The sequence below is a fragment of the Cupressus sempervirens genome, chromosome 1 (genome assembly GCF_028749045.1).
Source record: "Cupressus sempervirens isolate cs-2001-9-10 chromosome 1, ASM2874904v1, whole genome shotgun sequence".
Taxonomy (NCBI): Eukaryota; Viridiplantae; Streptophyta; class Pinopsida; order Cupressales; family Cupressaceae; genus Cupressus; species Cupressus sempervirens.
Window position 1 is genome coordinate 720,582,566 of NC_143118.1, and position 6,821 is coordinate 720,589,386.

Sequence of the window (6,821 nt, forward strand, 5' to 3'; positions counted from 1 at the left end):
ATTTCCTTTCCTTATGGTGATGAACTACAACAACTCTGTTTCTCTAAGCTGGGAGTGATCTATCACTTTAACATGACAACATGGCTTCAAGAATCATCCTCTAGAATATGTTAAAAAACTACAATGTTATTGGTTGGAAATATGATGGATATTTATTTGATAGTTACAACTCATTTTTTTTATATCAACTACACCTAGTAATACTCATAGTGCTAAATCATGTACCACCAGTTTTGGTTCCTCTTCATTTTAGTGCATTTCAGTTTAATGGAATACAAGATATGCTTTATCTGGACTGAAACAAAGGTATTTTTTGTTGGCTAATATGTGTAACCACTATTAGAAGGAGTAAAATCATCTTTCAATGTCTTATTTTTAAATTTTTCTCTTTCTTTTTCTCATGGATTTGATTTTCTCTTTGGGATTTTCAATCCCAAAATCTTCACAGGGAGTATAATCATCTTTATTTATAGTAGTGCAAACAACACAAGACCATATTTCTATGGAATCAATATCCTATACACCATAAGCTAGGACTAAACTCCAACTCTCCCCAACTAATACTTTAGAATTTAAGTTATTTTCTTCCATATTAAATGAGGAAACCATTTTCACTACATTGCTTGGATCATTTGTTTCCAATATCATTGATTTTTCTCTTCCTAGCCAATTTCTACCCTTGGATAATAATTTTACTTTTTTATATGAAATTTTCCTACTGAGCTTCCAAATGGGTATAGAAATTAAGGTTGAACTTGAAGTGGAAACAACACTATAACTTCCACCACTTTCAAAAAAATTTGTTTTACACATGTTACCATTATCAGCCATATATGAACCCATTACTTGAATATAAGTTTATAACTTGGTATTTTTTGTATCTAATTCAACCTTAGATTTATTCTTGGGATATATTATCAGGTGAAGAAGGACATAGGGCCTTTGAATGTACTAACTCTGGAAATAAGATTGGAGGTAATAGTGGAAATACTTTAGCTTGTGAAGTTATTGAAACATCTAATGAAATTGAAAATGGTGAGAACCCAATGTTAAGAAGGATTTTTTGGAATGAAGAAGTGGATGAGAAACCTATTTTGAGAAGAAATTTGCTCAAAAATAGATGTAAGATTTCTAGAAAATGTTGCAAAGTAATCATTAATAGTGGAAGTTTAGATAATTTGGCATCCAAAGAGTTGGTTAAAAAATTGTAGTTGCAAAAATTGAGACATCCTAAGCTATACCATGTTGTGTGGATCTAGAAGGAGCATAAGATACTTGTAAGTGAAAAATGCCTTGTCAAATTTAAAATTAGGAATTATCATGATGAAGTCTTATGTGATATTATGCCTATGGACTATTGTCATATTCTTTTGGATAAACCTTGGAAATATGATAGAAAATCTTTGCATAATGGTAGATTAAATGAGTATGTTATTTGGATGGAAGGAAAGAAACAAATATTGTTGCCTTTGGTGGAAAAGTTTGATGAAAGTCACTACTTGGTAGAAGGTAATGAGTTTACAAAGGAAATGAAAGAACAAAATGTTTGATATGCTTTGAAAGACTAAGAAACAGGATGAATTGGAAGATGCAGCTAATATTGAACCTTTATTAACTGAATTATTTTGATAATGTACCAGATATAAGTCATTGTATGGATTTGATACCTAAAGCTAGTTTTCCTAATAAAGCACCAAATAGGTTGAAACCTAATAAAAATAGTGAGCTGAATAGAAAAGTGTAAGAATTATTGGAGAAAGATCTGATCAGAGAAAGTTTAAGCCCTTGTGTAGTACCCATTGTGTTAGCACCTAAAAAGAATGGAGAATGAAGAATGTGCACTAATTACAAACCTATAAACAAGATAATTGTCAAGTATGGATTTCCATTGCCTTAGATGGATGACATAATCAATAGTTTTAGTGGAGAAAAGTATTTTAGAAGGATTTATTTGAAAAGTGCTTATCTTCAAACTCAAATAAGAGAAGGAGATGAATAGAAAACTTCTTTTAAGACTAATGAAGGATTGTATGAATGGTTGGTTATGCCTTTTGGTTTAACTAATGTATCTAGTACTTTCATGAGATTGATGAATGAGATTTTGAAGAAATTGTTGGATAAATTTGTGATTGTATACCTTGATGACATTTTGATATTCATTAAGAGTGAGGAAGAACATCTTGAGCATATTAGACAAGTATTGAAATTGAAGGAAGAAAAGTTGCTGATCAATTTGAAGAAATGTTCATTCATGAAGGAAGAAATTGTATACCCTTATTTTGTATTTTCAGCTAATGGACTGAAGATGGACCCTAAAAAGGTGAGATTTATTCTTGATTTGCCTACACTAGAGAATGTTGGAGAGGTAAGATCATTTCATGGATAGGAATTTTTTATAGGAAGTTTATCAAAAATTTCAGCTCTATTTGTAATGTTATTCCTGAAACTATGAGAAGAGATTAAAAGGATTTCAAATGGACACATGGAGCACAAAGAAGTTTTGAAACATTGAAACAAAAGATTACAGAATTTCCTATACTTGCTTTGCCTAATTTTAGTAAAGTTTTTCAATTTGAATGTGATGCTAGTGGAAGTGCAATTGGAGTTATTTTGAGTCAAGATGGAAGACATGTAGCTTTCTGTAGTGAGAAGTTGAATGATTCTAAGAGAAAATATTCAATTTATGATTAGTAATTCTATGTTATTGCTCAAGCTTTGAAGAAATAGAGACATTATTTGATGCTTAAAGATTTTGTATTATATACTTACCATAAAGCTTTGTAGTATTTGGGTAGTCACCATAAGTTGAATCAAAGACATATGAAGTGAGTTGAGTGTTTGCAGAGTTTTTCCTTTTTATTAAAGCATAAAATTAGATAATTGAATAAATTTATTGATGCCTTGAGCCAGAGAAAAAAATTCTTGATTGAGATGAGAGTTAAAGTACTTGGTCTTGATGATTTGAACTATTTATATGAGACTAATCTTGATTTTGTAGAACCTTGGAAATCTTATAGAGAACAAATAGTAAGTGATAAATGGGTTGATTATTTCATTCAATAAGACATGTTGTTTAAAGGAACTCATTTGTGCATACCTAGAGGATCTATGAGAGAAAACATAATGAAGGAGAAACACAGTGGTGGACTTGCTAGACATTTTGGGATTGATAAGACAGTGAAACTAATTTCAAAGAGTTGATTTTGGTCATAGATTTATAAGTATGTGTAAAGAATGGTAAGAAGTTGCAAAATTTGTTAAATAACAAAATGAACTAGTCAAAATTTAGGATTTTATTAACCTTTCCCTATACCTAATTAGCCTTGGGAAGATATCAGCATGGACTTTGTTCTTGGTTTACCTAGAACTCAAAGGGGTAATGATTCTATCTTTGTTGTGGTTGACATATTTTTTAAGATGGTTCATTTCATACTTTGTAAGAAAACATCTGAGGCATTACATGTAGCTAAGTTATTTTTCAAGGATATGGTAAGATTGCATGGTTTTCCAAAATCTATTGTTTCAGATAGAGATACTAAATTTACTAGTTACTTTTGGAAAATACTTTGGAAGAAGCTAAATACAAAGTTGAAGCTAGATTACACATTTCACCCTTAGTTAGATGGAGAAACTAAAGTTGTGAATAGAAGTTTGGTACCTAACTTGTTGATATGTTTGGTTGGAGATAAGCCTTCTAATTGGGATTTGGTTTTGGCATGAACAAAGTTTGCATATAATAATTTTATGAATAGAAGTACTAAGAGGACACCATTTGAGATTGTTACTAGATTTTAGCCTAAGGGAACTATAGAGCTAATAGATTTTCCTATTGAGACCAAAAGAATTGCTAAAGCTGAGGATTTTGTAGTTTTTATGAGATCTTTGCACGATGAAGTCAAAAGAAATTTTGAGGATGGTAATAAAAAATATAAACAACAAACAGATAAGAGGAAGAGACATAAATGTTTTGAAGTTGGAGATGAGGTGATGATTCATTTGAAGAAGAATAGATTTCCAATTCATACCTATAGTAAGCTGAAAATGAAGAAATTTGGACCTTGTAATATTTTGAAGAAGTTTGATAGTGGAAATTCTTATGAAGTGGAATTACCAAAGGATATGGATATTTCACCTATATTCAACATTGCAGATATCTTTGAGTACTATAAACCTTATGATGAGATGGAAGATAACCTAGATTATCCTAAGAAGAAGAAATACAACATTGAGAGAATCTTAAATAGTAGAATAAGGAAGAGTACTAGAGGAAAAGACAACATGGAATACCTAGTTCAGTGGAAAGACAAGCCAATTGAAGATAGTTCTTAGATTACATAATTTGAGTTGGATCTTTATGATTTAAGTCAAAAAATTAGTAGTGTCTGATGTGGACATCAGTTCTTTATTAACCCCAGGTGTCTAATGTAGGAGCAACTTAGTTCCTAGAGAAATCTTGCATCAACCAAAAATATTTTTTTACAAGTCTATTGTTTGTAAAGTAGCCTTGTTGTTGGAGTGATACTTTTTTTTTTTGTATTTTACTTGTGGGTCATCTGATTAATATCTTTTTCTAAAGGATCAAGTCCTAATTCATCATGAGTTGGGAGATATGTGCATTTTCCGCATGTATCAAATTTCTACCATTTTTCTCATCTGATTTTTGCCATGACTTTCATGATGTAAAGAAAATTATCCTTAATGGATAAGAATTTATACACTTAATGGTTTAAAGAGGACCTAAATTCATACCTTTAGTTAAGAGAGAAATTCTTAATTCATTTTGAGTTAGGAGCTATCTCTATTTTCCTCGGGTATTGACTTTTCCTCCAGTTTTTGCAAAACATGTGGATTTTTTCATCTTGTGCAATTTTGTATAATGAAATGGGATCTTGTTAAGTTAGGTTCATGTTCTTGGGTCATGTGTGGACCTAAATATAACTTGGTATTGAACTTTTTTCATTTTTTCTATGACTTTGGTTTACTCTTCCAAGGTGGACCTATAATATAATTAAATAATTGACTAGCCGACTTGTGGCTTAGCTGGCTATATAAGGAGCTTGGATTGATGTAGAAAATTATTATGGTAGATTACATAGAAGATAGTTCATGAGTAGAATGTAAAGAAGAAGGAAAGATTCAAGATTGGACTTGATTTCATAATTTTCTATATATGGTCGCAACCTAGAAGGCCTCACAATCGAGCATGTTTGGATTTCTTTTATGAAAGTTAATTGATTGCATTAGTATGGTTTCATGGAATTTGGTCTCTATTTCTATGCTATTTATTTAATTTGTATGTTTCTTCCATGTGTAATTCTAAGTAGGAGATGTTCATAGGTTTAAGTTGGACTCACTCCTCTTGAATATGCATGTCCCTACATCATGGTTATTAATACATGATCATGCATTTTTAATTATCACTCACCCAATTTTATACTAGATCCTTAAATATTTGAATTGGTTGCATTATCTTTTATCCTTCTACTCCTTCTTTTTCATCTCCTTTGTTCTTGAGTAAAATTTCATTTTATTATGCTTTTCCTATTTATTAGCTCTTCTTTCCTTGACATTTATTTTTTGCACAAATTTTTGAAGAACGTGTTCATCTTTCTTCTTTATTATCTAAATTGATTTTTTCAATTTAAGTTGACTATGCATTACTAGTGAATTTTTTTAATAGTTCTTTTAGTTTTGAATATGGGTTTTTAATTTAATCCCCTGCCTTTGACTGGTGATTCCAAATTGCTTAATACATCATTTAGTTTGATAAGAATATTGATTTCCCCTTTGTAAGGATAAAAGGCAGTTATTTGGATTTAAAAGTTACTTTCTCTATAGAACCTAGATAAGAAATGCTAAGTTTAGACTCCTAGGGTCTTCTTAGCTATTAATTATGCAGTAGTTTACATAGAAGTTTGGAATTAGGTTGTGAGTGTATACTTTTTTCTTTTTCTAAGAGGTTATATTCTTCTAATACTAAGGTGTTTGAAGATTCTTTAAGTATGTGTTTTCTCCATTTTTTCCTAGATTTTCTAGGATACTAGCTTCTTTGTTTCCTTCATGAAAGATATGTTGGATTATGATTTCCTCAAATTTGGTGATGCTTAAGAGGGCATGTTCTAGTTTGGAATGTAGTTTCCAGTTTGGGGTGTCTCTTTTTTTTACTACATTTAGAATTATTTGGGAATCTCTTTCTATAATTAGCTTTTTAATTCCTAAATCTAGACTATGTTTAATCCTTCTATGAGAGCTTTCATTTTAGCTAAGTTCTTAGACATTTTTGATAAAGGTTTTTCTCATTTGATTAGCCAATTTCCATCTTCTGAGTGTATGATACATCCTAGTCCTACTTTTCCAAGATCACCCCTTGAAGCTCCATCAAAATTATTTGTCACCCACCCTTAGGGTGGAGGTTCCCATTTTCATTCTTCTCTTTCTTGTTTTTTTGATTTAGTATATGTTAATTTTTGGTTTATGAGGTTTTTCCATTTTTTTTCATTTTTGCATCTCATTCTGAGAAGGCCCCTTCTTCTTTATATGTATTCCTTAGATCATTGTTCAACACTTCCATTATACTAGCTTCTAATTTTTTCTAGAAGGATGTGAGAGTCATTTCCTCATCCAAGAATCTTCTCCTATTTCTTTCTTTCCAAACTTCCCATAGGAGTATAGAGGGGGAAAATCTTCCAGAGGTTGTTATAAATTTTAGAGAAACCTTGTTTAGGCCAACTACTAAGATGGTTTAATAGATTTACTAGATACATCATCTACCAATTGAGTTTTTGGCATAGCTAATTTTAGCTAGATTTGGAAAAGGGGCA